We start from the raw sequence: 22641 nt of genomic DNA, 5'->3' as shown, positions 1-22641 counted from the left end.
TTTTGTCAGAGTGATGGAAGTGTGTGGGCTTTCCACATCTATCCCCCTAGCCACCTGGGGCCAAATTTATACTTTTTGATGCAAAACTGCACTGACTCAGTTTTGCGTCATAAAGGTTAGCACTGACTAAAACCATTTTTTAACACCACCTGGCGTCGTATTTATACTATGACCCTGGGTGGCACTAAAAATTGGTTAGAGTAATTTTTTCTGATGTTAACCATTGCACCTTGTCGTAAGGCAAAATGACATTAAAGGAGGATAAATTACTCTAATCCAGTTTACGACATGTAAACATGTCGCAAAACTGAAATGCACCATTTTTGCCCTCAATAGCATCAAAACAGACGCTAACAGAAAAAACAGAGCAAAGGAAAGCCAAACTGGAGCCACGAAGTCAGGAGAGACACCAGGGAGATTTAAATATAGATGCTCAAAGCTAATAATTCAAATGTAGAAAATATACACCCACGGTGCTCTCTTTTTTCTTGTTACCCCAAGGTGCTCTATATAAAAGTTGCTGAGAAAAAAATGATATCTCACTAATTATCAAGAAGAACTGATACAGAAGATGGTACTAATCTCCACCCGACCGGGTTGTTCTTCTCACGGATAAGATGCCTAGAGGTACCTGCACAAGATCAAGCAACGAGTATGGATACATGGGTCCTGATGTTATTTCATACCTATAAATAATACCGACAGGGAGGCGTCTCTGAACAGAGGCGTCTCCTCCAATAAATACATATTAGTCAGCGACCTTATACCCTTGTCTCTGTATCTTACCTTGTACTCCTATTGTGTACCAGGGAGACCCCTTTCAACCAGGAACCAGCCAGGAGGACACAGACAACACCCAGGGGAAGGAGAAGAAAAAGAGGAAGTGCTGTTTCAGCACAGAGTAGCATGAAATACTGGTGAGAGAGGTGACAGAGCATCAACATCACCTCTTCGTCACCTCTAAATTGCCAATTGGAAGGAGAGAGGCAATCTGGCAGCAGGTAGTGGATAAGATCAACAGTGTGGCAGAGGTCAAGAGAACTGTAACTGAGTGCAATAAATGCTGGCATGACTGCAAGCAAAGGACAAAGAAAAAAAATGGCACACAACAGGAAGGCAGCACTAAAAACTGGAGGTGGGAGTCCAGCACCACAAGAGGACTTAAACGAGATGGAGGAGATGGTTACAGCAGTCATCCAAGAGGAAATCATCACATGAATCACTGGACAGGACAGCACAGACTACCAGGAAACACCACAAATGCAGGGTAAGTTGCATGGGGGAACTGTATGCTAAAATGTCAAGTGCAAGAAGGAGGAGGCACATAGGACTCACACAATGCATGTCAAGGGAGCACAGAGGGATACAATGCACAGTAAGAAAGTTGCACCATACCAACATAAGCTACATATATACCTAAGCCTTGGTAGTGTCATGCACCATAACACATACACAACCTGGACATATTTTTAACACCAGGCCTAAATACCTACATGTACATATGCAGCACATAGGATGGATGGCATGTATAATCACTGTGCCACTGGTTGTGACATCACAATATCCCTTGCACGTAGTCATATCAACACCACCAACATGACCAAGACCTCGGAGACCAGGTAGTCATCCAACACCATTCCTGGGGTTACGTCATAGTGGTGTCCCTTGCAGTAACGCCTTGCAACCGCCTTGCCTCATTCCCCAAACGCATGTGTGCTGCGTTCTCACAGCACACAAGTCATTGCAACTGTCCCAACAGTACCAAGGCATGTGCCAGTAGCACCACCACACCACACATAGACAACACACTCACATGAGGCAGCCATCCCTACATCATGCAGTCAGGGTGTCCCCTGGGTGCATTGAACAATGAACTCAAAAGGAGCTAGGGGAATAGCAGGCTAGACTTGTCTAATTGGTAACATGCCACTTCCTAGACCAATCAAACTGAAGTAGTGTTGAACCACACATCTTGATGCTGAACTGAAATGTGCCACTACAGAAAATATGTACAACAGATAGCAAACAGTAGGTCACAACAGTCACAGGCTGAGCCCACAACTACTCTGACACAATCATGTCAGACACATGGGAATGGGAAAATAAAACACACATACAACACATGGGGTATGACTGTAAAGATAATGGTGCATAAGTCCACATCAACCAGTTGGGGATGGTTCACGGGCAAGTCCCATGTTGGTAAGACTGCCAGTGCAGTGTACCCTTTGCACTTGGCAGTATGAGTCAAATGTTGAGATGGCAGCTGGAAATCTGTCTGCTCATGGTAGCTCTGTGGGGCACTTAGCAAAAATTTCTCGATAGACCAAATAGACTAAGTGCCACTTTTGGGATGCATTGGGTGTAACAGGACACACTGCACTCAGCCCTCCAAATCAGGCAGTGGAAAGGGCAAAGGGCCAGGTCATGGGACCCCCTGCACTGCCCATGCCAAGTGCATGGGCTGTGCAGGGGCACCCAGCGCCACACTACCTCACCAACAACCATTTCATGAGGGTTACACCACCATGCAAAGGCTGGATGAAATGCGGAAACAGAACTGGAGGGTAGTGTTGAAAGTAATACTGGTCTGGTGTCACAGGATAGATGATATAGCCAGTCTGTAAGCTCCTCGAAACCTGCCATGTCCAAGCTATTGACCCATGGAACCTTCCACATTGACAACAGTTGCCACTACCACCTGTGCTGTTGGGTGCGGTCAAATACACAATGGCAGTAAGGTACCCTTGGACTGACGCAGTTGAAATAGCGACCAGCATGACTACCTGCAGAATCACCTCTAACTTGCTTCAGGCCCTTACCTAGTACAACTCCTGTTAACTGGGTATGTCCAGAGACTCATTTACCATTAGGCACTGTTAAATACAGAATGATGTACACAGCAGAAATGTTATACCCATAATGCCCATCCCTGGGTTCAACCCTATGCTTGTGTCAAATGAGCTGTACTGTCACCATGATGCACTCATTTTTCATAGTGCAAGGAGGGCTGAATTGAAGGGGGGACATAGGTGTTTAGTAAGGCAAACACACCTACACAGACAGGAGATGAAACTGAACTCTGCCAGGTCCATGAGTGTAATGCAATGTAGCACACAAACACAAACAACAACATGAGGAGCCATCAATGGCAACAAGAGCATAGTGTCCTGGCAATGCAATCCCTGGGGTGGTTCAAGGTCTCAGCACAGCATGGGTGTATGTGAAACATGTAAGACTGTGACAAGTGAAAATTGCCATGTGTGGTGCTGTGGCATGAGAACAGCAACACGCTTTGCAAAGCCTCACCATGCAAACGGATGCAAAGGGAGGGTAGAAAATGAAAAGATGGCATCAAGCCACAAAAAGAATAGACAACACACTTAGAAGATATGACGCAGCCAATTGTGTCAACTGGGCGTCCCTTCATGTGAAATGCAGGTGGGGCATAGAGCTGTAGACTGTAGCCATGATATACAGGAGCAATCCTTTGGAACTAAGGGGCGCATTATAGGCCCCTAGCGCCTCAGTGGTGCTCCTGTGGCGCTAAGCACTGCTCATATTGACAAGGTGGAGTTAAGCCACTTTTTGTGACTTAATGTCACCCTGTAAATATGGCCCCTTGCCAAACATCACTGTGCGTGGAAGGGGCGTACAATGGGAGCTGCTGTGGGCGTGCCACAGCGACACCCATTGCATTTAGATGCTGCCTCATATTAATGGAATTTTGTCAAACTGAGGCAGTGCCAAAATGTTACGCCACTCCCAGGGGTGGGGTTTCCAGGGTACAATGAGAAGGAATACATTTTTACCTCCTGGTTTTTTGCTTTTCCAATGTGTGCTGCATTCTACAGCATGCGTAGGAAGAGCAAATGGCCAGAAATGATTGTTTATGTGCATGAAGATGTCCCCTCATGCACTTAAACAATCATTTGAACATGAAGCTTTGGCTCTTCTGTGTGTGCTGCATTCTACAGTTCACACAGAAGTGCCAGAGCGCCATTAGTGATTGTTAATGTGCAGGAAGGGACACCTTTACACACATAAACAATCACAATGCTCAATGTATACATCCTTGCATGATGGTGCAAGGATGCCTGCATTTGAGGTGGCAGCTAAATTTTGGGCACAGCGCGGGGAACAACACACTTACATACGGCGCATCCCTAAGTTACCAAAGTGATGCAGCGCTGGCAATTTTTGTGCAGCACTGCGTTGCACCACTTTTCCATAAATATGGCCCAAAGATGACAATGAGACTCAAATATCAAGTCAGTGATGTGGCATATCACCTGCCAAAACACAGACAGACTGATTGTATCCCATCTCATTGCAGAGGATGATGGCTCTCCTGCGGATCTGCCTGTCCTGGAGTACCCTAATGACCTGAATGACCAGCTGGCAACTATCAACCAAGAGATCCTCAAGAAGTCATTGTAAACCTCTAGACACCACCTCCAGTGGCAAGGAGGAGTACTGATGTAGCAGACATCCCACAGGGCCCACTTAGCACCCCAATAGTACGACCTGCCAGCACTGACACAGCTGAGGACTCCGAGGACCCAGGGACCAGCTTTGAGAGGACAGTAGTAGGAGTCCAGTGGGAGCTGGCCAAGCAGTTGCGGGTGGGGATGCAAACTATGGCAGCCAGCCTTGAGGGGATGCAGACATGCATGGTTACAGCTACAGAACAGACTGCAGCCAACCGATGCACTCACTGCCCAATGCGTGCAGTCCAGGAGTGTGTGAGGGACATAGCTGCTGACATGAGGGAGAGGCCACAACAACTGTTCTCCCAAACTGGCATCAGCATGCTTGAGGACAAGATGGACTCCATGCACCAGGAAGTGGTCTCCCTCAGGGCAGACATGGCTGCCTACCACAGGGATATAGCAGCTATACTTAAAAATCAGCAGGTCATCCTTGATGCAAAGATGCCATATGCAGTGCCACAAATGGCAGCTGCCGGGAATTGGTAGTCCACACCTCCAACCACTGAAGTGTGTGTGGCCCCCTCTACCTACCCAATACCACCATCAAGGGTAGAGTAGGCTCCACACACATCAGAGGATGAAGATGTGGAACAGATCATCTTCACCCATAGGACTTCCTGGTAGCACCAGCCCTATGCTACATGGGCAGTGTTTACCTTTGTTCTGTGCTTGACATCATGCCAGAGTTAACACTGTTGCAGGAATGCATTCTTCACTAACCTTACTGCTGTGGACTGTAATTGTCTCTAACTTTTCAATTAGCAATTTATGTTCACCTGCACTGAAAGACACTTTACCCAAGCATGTCCCATGGCATGTCCCTCAACCCTGGACTTGTGTTGTGTCACAATTGGACAGATTCCACAAATTGGGTCACAGACCTGGACATTGTAAATATTGCACTATAACATTTGGTATTAAACACAACAGTATGTCTTTGTGTTTTGTGACACATTTACTACGCTTAGGAATTGTGATGTGTGTAACATATCTTAAGTCACAGAGGTGGTCATTCTGACCCTGGCGGTCTTTGACCGCCAGGGCGGAGGACCGCGGGAGCACCGCCGACAGGCCAGCGGTGCTCCAATGGGGATTCCGACCGCGGCGGTAAAGCCGCGGTCGGACCGGCACCACTGGCGGGGTCCCGCCAGTGTACCGCGGCCCCATTGAATCCTCCGCGGCGGCGCAGCTTGCTGCACCGCCGCGGGGATTCCGACCCCCCCTACCGCCATCCAGATCCCGGCGGTCGGACCGCCGAGATCCGGATGGCGGTAGGGGGGGTCGCGGGGCCCCTGGGGGCCCCTGCAGTGCCCATGCCACTGGCATGGGCATTGCAGGGGCCCCCGTAAGAGGGCCCCTACATGTATTTCACTGTCTGCTGCGCAGACAGTGAAATACGCGACGGGTGCAACTGCACCCGTCGCACAGCTTCCACTCCGCCGGCTCGATTCCGAGCCGGCTTCATCGTGGAAGCCTCTTTCCCGCTGGGCTGGCTGGCGGTCTGAAGGAGACCGCCCGCCAGCCCAGCGGGAAAGTCAGAATTACCGCCGCGGTCTTTCGACCGCGGAAAGGTAACCTGACGGCGGGACTTTGGCGGGCGGCCTCCGCCGCCCGCCAAGGTCAGAATGAGGGCCAGAGTGTCAGTGCAAGAGTGCATGAATATGCAGGCACTTATCTATGCACATGGTGCCTACATGAGGAATGCAGATGCTTGTCTCATCCCCTACAAGCAATTCACTGAGTATGTAAAAAATGTTAAACACATGTATGCTACACCCACTACATACAGCAGGAATGGCTGTGAAACAGTTCTCGGGCAATATCGTCAGCTGGGAGTACCAGTAGAACACATTTGTGTGAAACAGAGGGACTAAACCTCATCTGTAATTGCCACTGGTCAGTTGATCTGTATAGGAATAAAAGGTAGGCTGTTATCCCACAGTGCCCAACATTCCGACACAGGACCCATACAATGACAGCTGAATTACCACACCTACCTGTCCTATACATGGTCAACATAGTCACCTTGAGTGGTGGGTGCACTGGATGGCAGATGGTCAGACAAGTAGATGTGTTTTAGCTGCCAACATGACAGCTCAATTGTAAGAAGGTGATGAACATGTCAAGAGAGAGAGATCTGGAGGCAGGACGGAATCCCTAGGGCAACAAACAATTTTCACTGTACTCCCACAGGAAGACCCTGAGACCCAAGCATGAGACACATGAAGGAAGGAGTACCCAAACATGTTTAATTAAAACTAAAATAAAAAGAATTAAGAACACCTATCGTAACCTAACCTAACCCATCCTAACTATACATAACCAACAACAGACCCTAACTACTCTATGCTAAACTTACCTAACACATTTAATAACACTCTAAACATTGCCCCCCCTCATCCCTGCTTATATCATGGGAAATATGCAGGACTGTATATACTAAACTACATATATACCACCTACTAATAAACACATATATATTTTTTGTTACATTTAGAAAAACATTTTAGATATATTTTTTATAACAAATAAAAGCCCCAATATCACCCCTACCCACCTCCCCACATAGTAAAATGTAAAAAGTAGAAATACCCACCCCATACCTACTTATCTTAACTAAACCACTATCCTAATTTAACCTACAACTAACCCCCTAATACCTGCTAAAAAACATTAAAACAAATGAGGAGGGAGGGGACTGAACTGGGGATGAGAGTCATTATGCCATTCACAGATTGGCCCTCTTGAGTTTCCTCTTTACGAATTTTAGGGCCAGATGTAGGTAGGTTAAAATTTGCGAATCGGAAATAGCGACTCAATGCGAATCGCTATTTCCGACACGCAAAATCAAATTCAAGAAATAATTGCGATACCAATTTGCGACCTTCGCTTTTAGCGAGGCCCCAATTTCCGACCTCGCTAAAAGCGAGGTCGCAAATTGCGAGAAGGGTGTCGCAAATTGCGACTGACTCGCAAATTGCCTGCAGGTTCTGCACAACAGTTTGGAAACCCACTTCCTGGCTTTTAGTGATGACATCAGAACCAGGAAGTCATCAAATATACCTGGGAGGAGGGAGGACCACACCCTTTCCAAACTGCTGTGCCACACCCAGGAGAGAGGAGCTGTTGCTACAATGGAGGAGACAGGCGGTGCTGGCAGGAGAAGGAAGGTGAAGTTTTCAGGTAAAGAGCTGGAGGTGCTGACTGAGGAATGCTGCCTGCACCACTACGAACTATTTGGGAAGGCAGCCATGAGTGTCCCAGACACACAAAAAAAAATGATATGGCAGCAGATCCAGAAAAAGATAAATGCCATAGGGGTGAACCACCGCACCCTTGAGGAAATTAGGAAACAGTGGTATGACCTGCGCTCTAGGACGAAGGAGAGGGTTGCAGAGCGGCTGAGAGAGATGAGGGGCACCGGAGGAGGCCCATCCACCGTCCCACCACCCACAGCCATGGAAGCAATGGTTGAGCAGACCCTGGAGCCAGAGGCTGTCATTGGCATGGGAGAAGTGGACAGGTCAGCACCAGGGACATCCAAAAGTGAGTACCATGATATATGCTTTGACACCCACAAATGCAGTATACACACTCTCCCAATAAACAGCAGCAGGCATCACCAGACTAGCCCCATTCCAGTCTAGCAACCTCTAGAATAGTGAATTATGGGAAATGTAGTACAGTAGTCAGAATATAGGCAAATGTTTATTATGAGGCATAAAACAGATGTGAGAGACTGACAGTGTATCCCCTATGTCCCACAGGTCCCCCAGAAGACACCCCCAGCAGCGACATCAGGCAGGGAGGAGAGCATGGGCCAGAGACACTTCAGGAGGCTGCTGCTGAAATTGCTGGGCCCAGCAGTACACCACCAGGGTCCATTGAGGAACATGCACAGGACATGGGAGCAGCTGACACAATCCCAGGGCCTAGCCCCACAGAGAGGCATTCAGAGTCAGCAGCAGGACGAATGCGCAGATGCTGGTGCAAAGTTCAGTCAGTGCCCCAGGAGGAGGTAGGGGAAGCAGGCTTTGCGGGCTTGGAGGCATCCTTCATCAATGGTCAGCGCCTGCAAAATAGACGGTTAAGGACAATAACAAGAACCCTAAACAGGATGCAGAGCAGCATGACCAATGGACTTGCGGATGTGAACAGTCAGTTCACCAGGATGAATTATACATTTGGGGGATCTCACACAGGCCATCCGCCATCGGGTGACTGAACTAGTGGCAGACCGACAACATGCAAGGCACAGGGAGCGCCACACAGTGGCATGATTTGACCGCCTGGCTTCATCCATTGGGCGTCTTGCAACCAATACAACAGGCCTCTCTAGACAGACAGTCGGCCTACAGGTGGAACTTGGGCACTTTGCCGGCGATGTTGTGCGAGGACTTGGCCGTATCAGCCATGCTGTGGACCTGATGGAAAGTAGGCAGGCTGCAAGGGGCACCGGGGAGACCCCTCAGGACAGTGAGGAAGGGTCTACCATCAGTAGCGTGTCTGCCAGTGAGTCCTGTGTGCTACGGAGTGGTAGTGCACGGCAGGGGTCAGGGGACCCACCAGGGGTGAGCCATGCAGGCCGCCCAAGGAGGAGGGTGTGAGCCACCATAGAGCAGTGTTCAAGAGGCACATGACTTATAATGTGTCTTCATTACATTTGGACAATTACAGACTGTGACAGACGGCACTTTTATTTTCCCATATAGTTTAGTAATAAAAAGATTTTGTTTGTTTCACTACACAACTGGGCTATGTGTGTCTAACATCAGTGAGTGTGGTGACAATTGCCACGTACCTGCCAAAGTATTGGGTTGCAATGTGGTTCCGTCTCTGTCTGCCTTGATTTGCAATGCTTCTATCCCCAGGCTGTCGGTGTGGTAGCTCTTGCTCCTCATGCTCCGTGTCTGTGTCTTCAGGGTTGAGCTGTAGGCCACGTCTGGTGGCAATGTTGTGTAGGATTGCACAGGCGGCGACAATCTTGAATGCTGTTTCTGGGGCATACTGGAGTGCACCTCCACTTTTGTGGAGGCACCTGTATCTTGCCTTTAACAAGCCAAATGTCCTCTCAATGACAGTTCTGGTCCGCCGATGTGCACTGTTATATCGCCTCTCCTTCTCATTGCCAGGTGTTAGGTACGGGGTAATTATCCATGGTCATGGAGCATATGCACTGTCACCTGTTTGACAAAAATAAGCAATTTTAGCAGGGCATGAATGGTTTCCACAGTGACCTGTATGTAAGGCTTCAGGGTGTATTCAGCAATATCTAACAGATATCCGTCTCCAAACTCCCCACGTTCTAGGCGTTGGTGTATCCCACTGTGCCTGAATATGTATGAGTCATGTGTACTCCCTGGAAATTTATCTACAATGTCAGTAATGACATAATGTGCATCACATATCACCTGGATGTTTAGTGAGTGGGTACATTTCCTATTGCGGAACACATATTCCAGATTTGCAGGCGGGCAGATTTGTATATGTGTCCCGTCTACACACCCTATTACATGTGGGAAGTTGGCAATTCTGTAGAAGTCCAACTTGGTGCTATTAATTTCTGCCTCATTCCTGGGTAGGTATATATATCTGGACATGTGTGTGTGAGTATGGCATCTAGGAATGATCTGAAGAATCGTGAGAGTGAACTCTGGGATACCCCACCTGCCACTGTGATAGCTACCCGAGGCCAAGAGGTGCAGTGAACATAGCACTTGAACATGTGTAGGGAAGGCGCTGCCTCGCATTGTCTGTCGTTTAAGCTGAGGATTAAGTAGTTCAATTAATTCTAAAATTGCTGCACTGCTCAGTCTATATTTGTCATAAATCTCCTCCTCAGTTTGTTGAAACAGTGTCCGCCTGGTTCGGTATATCCTCTCCTGTCTCTGCCTCCTCCTCCTCCTCTGCTGGGCAGCGTGGACTCTCCTCCTCCATGCTATCACGTACCGTTCAGCCATTTTGAGTAACCCAGATGCCTTCTGGGTCTCCTTTTATACTTTGGTTCTGTTTACCACCTGCTCTGAATCAGTGGTAGTCTAGACGTGCAAAACTGGCTTTTTGGGACTAGTCGCAATTTGTGACTGGCTTTTGCATATGGTTTGCGACTCGCAATATGTGACTTCCTATTCGCGGGTTGCAAAATCAGGTCCCAATTTTTGCGAGTCAGTAATAGCTTCCATTGCTATTTGCACTTCGGAAATGGGATTTTTACTTCCCATTTTGGATTTTGTGAGGTCACAAATAGCGAATTGGGCCATTTGTGACGCGCAAATGTTTGCTACATCTGGCCCTTAGTCTTTTCGTATTCTTCTCTACCTCCTCAAGAGAGTCCAACATTTTGAGGACCAGTGTGACATCCCTTTGTAGGTACCTAATATCAGTCAGCAGCAGGTGTGGTTGGGTGTGGCACGGATGTTAAGGGTGCAGCAGCTGGGGCTTTGGTGATGGTAGCAGCTATGGCCCCTGCATAGCTGTGGTGCTTGGTCCTCCCTGTGTGGGCAGTGTGGGTTGTCCTTGGGTGAATGCCTACCATTCACTGGAGGATCACTCCATGTTATAGCGGCGTGCCATCCCCCTGAACCCAGATTCCACTTCCAGTATGTGCCGATAGCAGACTGCCCTCTTCTGAAAGGCACGCAGTTCCTCGTTGTTCATGTTGACAGCTGTTGAAATGAGACAGGCAACCATCAGTGACAGCATTGTGTGGATTATGTACAGATTATTATCTTACCCTCTACATAGAATTGCACGTGCAGTCCAAATCACATTTGGATAATACAATGGCCCTGATGGATGAAACGACAATGCTGCCTTAGCATCATTTCATTGTCACCATAGCCACCGACAACAGGATTAGGAAATAAACAAATTTAGATGTGCATCAATTTTGTGCCATGTTTAACAATGCAAAGGAAGCGTCAACTTCACATAGATCAGGGCCACTATTCCTATTCCTCTGTGTCAAATTTCAACCATACATCACCAGTAACTTGAACCTGTTCTTGGGATTATGGGATGCAGTTGGTAACCATAAGGGGTCAGTGTTGATAGGTACCCTTGCAAGCCTGATCAAAATGACTGTCACCTACACTGTGAGCATCACATCTGCCTACAAATTTGTTGTTCCGACACCCTGTGCCTCAAGGGGGATGGCCATGCAATTCATCATCTCAACTGTCCAGGTCATCCACTAAGGCATGCCCACTCATGTGGACTCAGGGAGTGTACCATATGTTAGGAGGGCGGACAACTAGGAAGCTGGTATCCATGGGTCATTCACATATACTTTCATATCTCCAGATGTAAACACCCATCAATACCCGATCAGCCAATACCATTCCTTACACACCCATATCCATGCCAGCACACATTTGGACTTGACCTGTATGCAAGCCTAATATATTCCATGCAAGTGTCACATAAGTGGAGTACAATACATGTGTCACCATGCTGGGGACAATTGCCCACCCAGTCCTACATGTACATTACAATACAGGGATGCACCAATTTGTGTACAAAATGGTGGATCACTGTGTTATGAGAATGACGTTGTGTGCCAGTACCAATATATTCCCAACGGTGCACATCTAAGTCACATGTGTGGTTTGTCATCACCTTGTTTACACAATGCTGCCCATTGAGCGCTACAAGCCTCACAAGCTATGACTCTGAACATTCATGGGGATCCCTTATATGTGACACAGTGTCACCATCCAGCCTACTTTGATATCTGATCAATTGACAGCTCATCACTTCTAGCATTGGGTGCAACACACATGACTCACTCACACAAAAACCTCAATCACTACACAGGACAGACATAATCACACTTACTGGATACATCTGGGTCCTCAAATCTTGCCACTTCACCTATGGTGTAGGGGGAACATCCACCTGAAAGATATTGTTGGAAAACCATGGTTAGTATCATGTCACTGTCACTACTAGTGGACAACATATTACAGTATATACTGTTTTAGAGGAGTGAGATAATTATCCAGGTTGAGGACAGTGCAACAGACACACCAGTGCAAACTCACAGTGAGACAGGTGAATGAGAGCCACACATCTGCTCTCTTACACTGGGCCTGAGACTCATGTAGTGCTACACCCTGCAGCAACCATTTGTGGTCAATCTGTAGAAGATGGAGCTCCATGGGAGTTGGGTGACAAGTACATGACACTACCCTTGTGCTTTCCAAGACAACTGACTCAGGTATGCTGGCTTGTCCTGCAAGGCACACAGAGGCACTTTGTGGAGGACAAGCAGCTCAATTTTCAGTCTGAAATTTTCATGCATTGAGTAATCCATGACTGATGTGTGTGTCAAAGGTGTCCGATGGTATTAAATGCCCCATTGCCAGTGCCCCCTAAGGCGGGTATACTCCCTTTGCTAACATAATGGCAGGGTTGATGTATGTGAAATTCTGACAATGTAGCGCATACATGGATTGCCCTACGTTGTTATCACAATCCAGCTACATACGGTACACTGGCTGTGTCTTGGTCTATCATACATGACACAATGCTGTGGCACAGATGTTACCATTGCCCCTGATATGTGTGACTTAGTGATGGTTGTGCATGACTCACCTAACATCTGCCTTGCATTGGTAAAATGGTAGGATATATGAACCTCATGTCTATACTGGCACAGTGACACTTCATTCTGGTTGCATGCAACCTGTCCACAAGCACTGCATGCAGCACGCCAACACATCTGCTACTGTCATTCAAGTGCCATGATCAGTAAATAGTTTGCCAATGGGAGACTCATCAACAGGGTCACCGATCACCAAACCAAGATGGTCTAGCAGATCCTGCTCCCTGGTCACCAGATCTGCCCAGTGATGCTTCAGCAGTGGGTCATTGTGACTGCTGCGGTATACCCTCTTCAGGCGACCTCGCCTCTGTCTGGTAGCCCTATATCACAATGTCGCCTATCTCCAAGATTAATGGGAGGTAGTGGGCTAACCGGCCACATGGATCCTCCCGGCTCTTTCTCCCCATCCTAGTCAGTCTCCCCCTGCCAGACATATCACTGGGGTACAGGGTGACAAAAAATATGATTGTAAAAAAAATAAAAATTTAAGGAAACTGAACTCCAAAAATAACAATCCCAACTAATCCAGCTTAACAACTAACACGGACAGACACCCCACAGTAAAAGTAAAAGGAGAAATACAAAAAACACTCGGACAAAGTACAGTCAAATACTACATAAAACACAACAGGAGGGCCACCACAAGATACAAAACACAGCAATAACACACCACCAACTCCAAGACACAACCACATAGTCAAAAGAGGCACAGACTGTAAAGAGAAACTGAAAGTACACCCACTGTACCATGCCTTTAAACAGGATTTTGTGTTACATCACTTTCTGTCCCACTGAGTCACTTTTTCTGCAATACGTGTATTTATTTGACACATCTGATATTTGTGTGATTATTTCTGATGCATGACCTATGTGCGTCTTTTTTTATTGACACATTACCTTTATGCGTCGATTTAACAGTAAATCAGCATCGAGATAAGTGCAAAGGTGGAAAGCACGCTAATAGCCCATGGGTCATATACTTTGCGTTTGTGGATGTTTTCTGCACATTTGCATCATTTCTTTTTTACTCTATTCCCGATTGCCTGATTTTGTCCATTGCCAATGGATGAACCCTGTATCAACATACAAATTTAATTAGCTGGGCTCCAGTGTGGCATTTTGTGTATGGCAACATGTGGTTTTCCATACAACAATGTGATTTGGGTGTAATTGGTCCGTTACACCAATGTGTGTTACAGAATCAACAGCATGCAAATTTATTCACATCATGCATATGTATGTATGTGTGACAACAGTGTATCCACATATGTATGGCAGTCAGAACTATTCAAGAGTAATGGAATGTGTTTGTGAATTGTGTTCACTTATGTGCTGTGTGTAGTTGTCTTACAGAGCATCACATTTCAAAGGACATACACAACTCGGGCCTTGATGATGGCTTATCAATACTATCTAGCAAATGTTACCTGACAACTGTCTCCATATGTTGATCTTGAGTATATGGTGACTTGTGTATAGACTACACATATGTCTGACATGTGTACATATTTGGTACATACCGTGATTGACACACTCTGCCTACATTCCAACCATATCTTGTTTTGAACACAAAAGAGTCAGATCAAAATCATTCCATTTTGCATTGTAATAATAATATTTGTGTGGTGGACCTACAGCCCTAGCTGCATCTGTTCTCTTCCATTCTGATGTGTGTTCCACAGATGTGTCCGTGCAAAGAGTGAGGTCATGTGTACCCTGTGACAGGATTGGGCCCCATGGCAGTGGCAGGACTGATTACCACTGATGTACTGCACAGGCTCAATTTCTCCCATTGTTTGTTATACCTGGGCTAATCATGATGACCATTGTCACCAATGATGTCCCCCCTTGTCACACATGCTCCATGCAGCCATTGCAACTCTCACACTGAGTTGTATCAGTGGTGTGTTCAAACATTACAGTCTCACCATTATTTGACATCCATTGCCTCATGTGTGGGCCCCTTGTTTACCTCCTATTTGGACATGTAGTTGTGTGTAATCAGCTATGGTTGTACAAGTTGTCAACATGGATGTTAATGATATGTTGTGGTCATAGACTGTGTCCTTCAGTTGTCACATTCAATTGATGAGGCTATTTGTGAAATGAGTGATGGTAGCAGTTCAAAATTACGCACCACGTGTGATGTTGCTACTGTATTTATCATATTAGTGTTTGTGACATACTCCCTGAGGTTAGACTCACAATCCTGTGTTATATGTTGTGTAGATTGAAGAGACTAAAGCCAGATTTTGTGAATAAGTGAGGTGTTTATTGACAATATCTACAAGGTGAGTTACGTGATTATTAAGTGAAGAAGTTTTCAAGGATATGAAGTCTGCGGCATATCCCAGCAGCTGTGTTGTGCTGTTTCCCCTCATTTTCTTCTCCACCATCCTTCTAAGGCAGGTAATCAACCTGCTGATATATGGGGTCGTTCATCCGCACACATATTTTGTGCAGGATGGCACATGCCATGATTATCTTGCAGATGAAGTGTGGGGCATACAGGAGGCTGTCTTCTGTGATGTCCAGGCACCTGAATCTGGACCTCAGGATACCAAATGTCTTTCCACAATAGCTCGTGTCCTCCGATGTCCCTGATTATATACATGCTCAGCTGCTGTGCTTGGGTTGGGAAATGGGATCATTATCGATGGCTGTATGCTCTATCCCTGATCCGCTGCAAAAGATGAAAGGAATAAGTTGTTGATAGGGCTTGCAACCGGTATGTCATGTTCCATGGCAGATGATATTTTGAGCTGATTGTGACTCGTATGTATTTGTGGTGTGGTGTGAGTTCCTATCCTTGTGTAATGTCTCCTCAGCACTAGGTTGTTGGACATGACAATCTTGTGTTTAGCTCAAGAACCTGGGACATATGATTTGGATTCCAAACTGATGGTCATTATGTATGTACCATGCGTTGTGTAGTGCACCTGTGTCTCAGTGTGCTATCACTAGTGGGAAACATGGCACATCCTCACAACACAATGAGGTCAGATGTGGTGGCAACATGGTAGTACTACAGAGCCTGAACATCAAATCCCTTTTGACATGTGTCATTGCAGATGATGTATGACACTTAGGGCCTTTGAAATTGGTAAGTGAGAATGCACAACATGTCTCCAAAATTGGCTGCACTGTCCTGCAACATTTTGACTATTCAAGAATGCCCCATGTGTGACATGTTACTTGGCTAGCCTTTGGTGTACCCTGCACCAGTTGCTCATGTGCAGCCATGCACTGACACTACCATCCCTGCACCAGGGTACTTGGCTACCTATCTTGTGGAGGTGGATGTATCTGTGAAGGAAAGTACACCGCCCTGTACCTATGCTGTTTTGATGGCCAATTGGCTCTTTCTGTGTGTGCAGCAGTATGCAGCATGCATTGGTGGCACAATCATCTGAGTTCAAAGCACATTCTACTTCCTTGTTGCAACCTGCATACAGCATCCCTGGGGTGGTGTTTGTTGTTGGCACTTCCTCAGGGTTTAGGTGACAGCTACATGTGAGTCCGCATCATCATGCTATGTATCTTGTGGTGACAGATCTGCAGCAACACACATTGCACACCCCTTCCACAATACATATAGCATGGGAGGGTGGCCTACATACAATGTGGCTTCAATGCATTATGAAATAGTCATCTGCCAAGTTGTACATACAGGGCAGGCTATGACAAAGGAACTGTGGGCAAGTGCAGGGGTCCCTTGGTGATCCAGAGTGGCTGCTAATATTTGTGGCAGCCATGAAGTGTCCAAGGGTGTGTCCCATTGTCACAGGATGATCAAAATAACTACCAGCGTCTCTCCTATCTTCCAAAACATTAATGTGCATTGATACAGTCAACTCATGCACAGTGCAAGCTATGGGATGTAGCTCAGCTACTTAGCAAATATGTCCCTTGGCACAGTGCATGTGAGGTCAGTTATGTCCTGTTTTGTCCTACTGGGACCCACTATGACATCCATGATCTGCACTGTCTGACAGTGACTCGGCCCCATGTTGAGCCATTTATTGTATCTGGTACAGACATGATGGTGTTGTGAGTCAGTGAGTGTTGCTTGTGAAGTGGTACTACCATGTATCACATATCTTGCACATGGTATGTGATGGGCATTGATCTTGTTTTCCTATGTGTGTGAGCCAATGCGTTGGGCAGATGTCTCTGCACACTACAGGTAAGTCAGGTATGTGTTGATGAGATGTAGTTTGATATAGGCGCAAGTTGTATCATATTTGATATTTGTTCTAACAGTGATTTACACAGCATGACATGAGGGATCTGTTCCTATATGAAACTTACATGACATGGGCATGGTGTATGCCATTGAGATGTCTGTGCTATTCCTTGTTTGGTGTACTTTGTGTGATGAGTTCATAGTAGGCAACCTGTGTGCACTTGAAGTGGTCTGTGTAGTTCTACTGTTGGCAAATAAATCAAATCAATCAATCAAAGAAATGTGTAGAGCGCGCTACTCACCCCTGAGGGTCTCAAGGCACTGGAGGGGGGATAAAGGGGGGGGGGCGGGGAGGGTCATTGATCAAACAACCATGTCTTGAGGTTCTTTCTGAAGACCAGGATGTCTTTGGTTTTGCGAAGGTCGGTGGGAAGGGAGTTCCAGGTTTTGGGGGCGAGGTAGGAGAAGGACCTGCCTTCTGTGGTGTTTGCACATGTCTGCACCTGTCCTTCACGTGGTGTGCCTGTCAAGTTGTCTGTGTGTTACGTACATGTGGGTGTATGTATTTGTGATGTGTACTGATTGAGCTGTACTGCAGCATGGTGCATATGTGTTGTTACCTGCACATGTGTGTTACCCTGGCCATGTGTTACTGTAATGGTGTATGTCTTGTGTATCCGACAGGCTTGGTGTGTTGTGTGTGTATTGCTAGATTTGTACACTTACCCACAAGTAGGCCATTTCCAAATTGTCCATCCTGGAATTGTTTAATATTCCTGCTGTGCCGAAATATGTAGGCGTCATTGACACTCCTATGATAAATGGCCAAAATGTTTATGAATAGTCCCCGGTGGTCCACTATGCCCTGCACATTAATGAATGTGTGTGCTTACGATTCCGGTATAAGTGCTCAGTTGTTGCAGGTGGTACGAGCCGGACATGGGTGCAGTCAATTGCACCGAGAACATGCGGGAAGCCATGGATTTGATAGAACCCCTGTTTGTTCTCCTGCTACTTTTTCTGGGTGTTGCGAAAGCTGATGTGGTGGGGTGTCAGGGAGATGATAGCATCTTACACCTTTGGCAAAAATGCAGAGAACAACGGCTGTGAGACACCACCAACCAATGCATCGTTGTTTGGAAGGAAACACTTGCCACCATGTGCAGGAAAGCTGGCAGCTTTGTCATAGATGGTATGTTTTGTGGGATCTACAGGCTGGCTGTAATTTGTGGCTCAATGTGGTGCAGCAGATGTAGTAAGGCCTGCTGGTCCAGTCTGTAGGTTGGAATAATGTCCAGGTCCCTGAGTGTAGGAGGCTGGCCTGGTTTGTAGTGGGTACCTTGGGTACTTGCACCTTATACCAGGTCCAGTTATCCCTCATTAGTGAAATGTAGTAGTGTTCTAGCAGCCTGGCTGATAGAGATAGCTATAGCAAAGCAGCTTAGGCTGAACTAGGAGACATGCAAAGCTCATGCAATACCACTTATAATTACACAGTACTTATACACAAGTAAAGACAATACTCAGTGTTACCAAAAATAAGGTATTTATTTGGGTGACACAGTACCAAAAATATCTTAGAGACAATACTCCTTCTGGAGGTAAGTATTATACACCATATATAAACTGGGTACCAAAATTAGACAAGTAAATAGTCATAGAACAATGCAAGTAATAGGAAATGCTACATATTACAATGGGAGAAAATAGGTCTAGGGGCAACACAAACCGTATACTAAAAAAGTGAAATGTGAATCACAAATTCCCCCCTAGACAAGTGTAGTGTGTGCGGAATCGCTGGGAGAGTAAGAATACAGTAAAGGTAAGTAAATTATCCCAGAGCCCAGAAAAGCAAGAGTAAAGTACTGCAAGTTTCCTTAGGACAGACTACACATCGTTTTGGGGCTTTTGCAGCAGCCAACTAAATCTGCAAAGAACAACTGCTGGATTATTGGAACTGAAGACCTGCAAAGGAAGGGAACCTAGTCCAGAAGTCGAAAGAAGTTCCAGGAAGGACAGGAGCCCCTGCCAATCCAGAAGAGGGTGCAAAAGAAGAGTCCCCAGTTAGTTGAAGACTGCAGAAATGCACCCTAGGAAGATGCCAGTGGGTTCCTGCATGATGCAAAAGATGTTGCACGGCATGAAGATTGTTTCAGATGAGATTTTGTGTTGGAAGGTGCCAACAAGCTTGGGCTCTCAGCACTTTAAAGAGCTCTCAGGATGCCAGCCAACACCCCGAGAAGCCACAGGATCTGGGTTCAAAGAAGGAGCAAAATACAGTCAATGCAGCACAACAAAAGAAGGTCCCACGCCGCCAGAGAACAACTCAGCGAGTTGAGCATCGCAGAGAGGAGTGCTGGGGACCTGGGCCAGGCTGTGCACTAAGGAATTTTACAAAGAGTGCACATAGGTCTCAGGAGGCAAAGAAGACACAAAACACAGGGGTACCATTGTTCTCAGGGAAGGCAACGTCTTACCTCCTCCAAATTGTGTCAGCAGGACCTCAGGACAGTCTATGTTGATGATGTCCACCCTCTGTGTCCTTAGGCGCAGGCTCGTCACTGTGAGAGGAGTCACAGGGTGCCGGTCGTCGCCTTGGAAGGTGCCTGCTTGGAGCAGTGGAGTGACTCTGTCACTCCACAGGAGATTTCTTAGGTCCTTCTGGTGCAGGATGAAGACAGGGAGTCCCCAGAGCATGCACACCATGCAAACTGTTGCAGTTGCTGAATTGGAGATGAAGTTGCTGAAGAAAAGTGTCTCTTGTAGACACTTTGCTGCAGTTGCAGCATTTCTTGGAGCAGGCTGCAGTTGATCCGAGGTCAGAAGAGTCTGAAGTTGTTGCAGAGGATTCCTGAAGGAAATCTGCAAGCAGAATCTGAAGAGAACCCTCAGGAGAGACCCTAAATAGCCCTGAGAGGGGGATTGTCTACCTTATCAGGTATAGACCTATCAGGAGAGGTTTCTGACATCACCTGCTGGCACTGGCCACTCCAGAGTGCCCCCACGCCTTGCAAAGCAAGATGGCTGAAGTCTGGGACACACTGGGGGAGCTCTAGGCACCACCCCTTGGGTGGTGATGTACAGGGGAGTGGTCAGTCCCCTTTCCTTTGTCCAGTTTCCCGCCAGAGCAGGGGAGAATGGGTCCCTGAACTGGTGTAGACTGGTTAATGCTAGGCAGGTACTATCTGTGCCCTTCAAAGCATTTCCAGAGGCTAGGGGAGGCTACCCATCCCCAGCCTTTAACACTTATTTCCAAAGGGAGAGGGTGTAACACCCTGCTCCCAGAGGAAATGCTTTGTTATGCCTTCCTGGGAATGGGCTGCCCAGACCCCAGGAGGGCAGAACCCTGTCTATGAGGTGGCAGCAGCTGTAGCTGCAGTGCAAGCCTCAGAGAGCTGGTTTGGCAGTACTGGGGGTCCATGGTGGAGCCCCCAGGATAGGTGGAATTGGTTCCCCAATACGGATTTGGAATGGGGGGACAATTCCATGATCTTAGACATGTTACATGGCCATATTCGGAGTTACCATTGTGAAGCTACATATAGGTATGGACCTATATGTAGTGCACATGTGTAATGGCGTCCCCACACTCACAAAGTCCAGGGAAAGGGCCCTGAACTATGTGGGGGCACCTTTGCTAGTGCAAGGGTGCCCTCACACTTAGGCCCATAGTTATACTTTTTTAGCGCTGCATTTACACCGCTTTTTTGACGCAAAAGTGGCGCAAACTGACAAAATACAATTGTATTTTGTAAGTTTGCGCCACTTTTGCGTCAAAAAATGATGCAAATGCGGCGCTAAAAAAGTATAAATATGGGCCTTAGTAACTTTGCACCTAACCTTCAGCAAGTGAAGGTTAGACATATAGGCGACTCATCAGTTACTTAAGTGCAGTGAAAATGGCGTGAAATAGTATAGACACTATTTCACGCAGGCTGCAATGGCAGTCCTGTGTTAGGGTTTGTCTGAGCTCCCTATGGGTGGCAAAAGAAATACTGCAGTCCATATGGATCTCCTGGAACCCCAATGCCCTGGGTACCTAGGTACCATATAATAGGGACTTATAAGGGGGGTCCAGTATGCCAATTGAAATTGGTAAATTAAGTCACTGGTCTATAGTGACAAATTTAAAAGCAGATAGAGAATAAGCACTGAGGTTCTGATTCGTAGAGCCTCAGTGACACAGTTAGGCACTACGCAGGCATACACATTAGGCCACAAACTATGAGCACTGGGGTCCTGGCTAGCAGGATCCCAGTGAGACAGGCAAAACACACTGAAATATAAGTTTTTATCTATGAGCACTGGGGTCCTGGCTAGCAGGATCCCAGTGACACAGTAAAAACACACTGACACACACTCACAAACAGGCCAAAAGGGGGGGTAACCATGCTAGAAAGAGGCTGCTTTCCCACACTGAGACTAAGAATGGTTGTCCTGGTTCTGAAGAGCCTCTTCTGCCTCCTGCATGGCCTTTGTGGGCCGCGTTGTTGTGCTGGTGATTGTTGGAGTTGTTGCTGTCGTCTGCGCATCCGAAAATAACATTAACACCAATATTTTGATGCCGAACAGGTCTAGCATCAAAATATAATTATGGCGTTGAGTTTGGGCTGAATTAGTGTAAAAAAATTACACTAATTTAGTACAAACAGAGTATAAATCTGGGGCCTGGAGTCATGTGTTCAGCATCCTGAACCACACAACATAACAGTGAACCACCTTGTGTGTATGTGTGCAAACAGGAACATCTACCTTCCACCAAAACAACACTCAGTCCAGCAGTGCAGTCATGCAACAAGAAAGCCTGTGATGCACAAATTAGTGTTGACCTGCAGGAAGGAGGAAAATCCTGCTTGCACACATACACACTAGGTGGTTGAATCTCACAATGGGTGGTGCAGCTTACTGGACACACCACTCAAAGTGGCCAGCAGGATGCATGTGAACAGCTCACTCCCTACCATCACTCCAACAACAAACGTAGGATGGCAGATGAAACAGTTACTTACTCAAATATCTGTAAAAACTAATTCCAAGTGTTTATGCACATCTCCATTTGTGGTGTGAGCACAGATCAGGAACAATGCCCATGGCATGAAAAGGTAACACAGTCAAGTCAATGAAAGGGGTACATATGTCAAAGACCATGTTTAAACAATCAAGGTGGGTGTAACACACTGGGAACAGTGGACTGGCAGATTGTGCAAATGGTGACTCCACAGAAATGATGATCAGGTGGCACAGTGTGCCATTAGGGGACCAAAATGTGTGCCTTGATGTGGGGGTCAGTACCATGTCACTGAGCCACCAGTGGCAAGTAAATGATGAGCCATGTCAACAGCCACTACCATCAAAGA

This window comes from Pleurodeles waltl, chromosome 2_2 (assembly GCF_031143425.1).
Source record: "Pleurodeles waltl isolate 20211129_DDA chromosome 2_2, aPleWal1.hap1.20221129, whole genome shotgun sequence".
Classification (NCBI taxonomy): Eukaryota; Metazoa; Chordata; class Amphibia; order Caudata; family Salamandridae; genus Pleurodeles; species Pleurodeles waltl.
Note: the sequence above shows the minus strand (reverse complement) of the source record.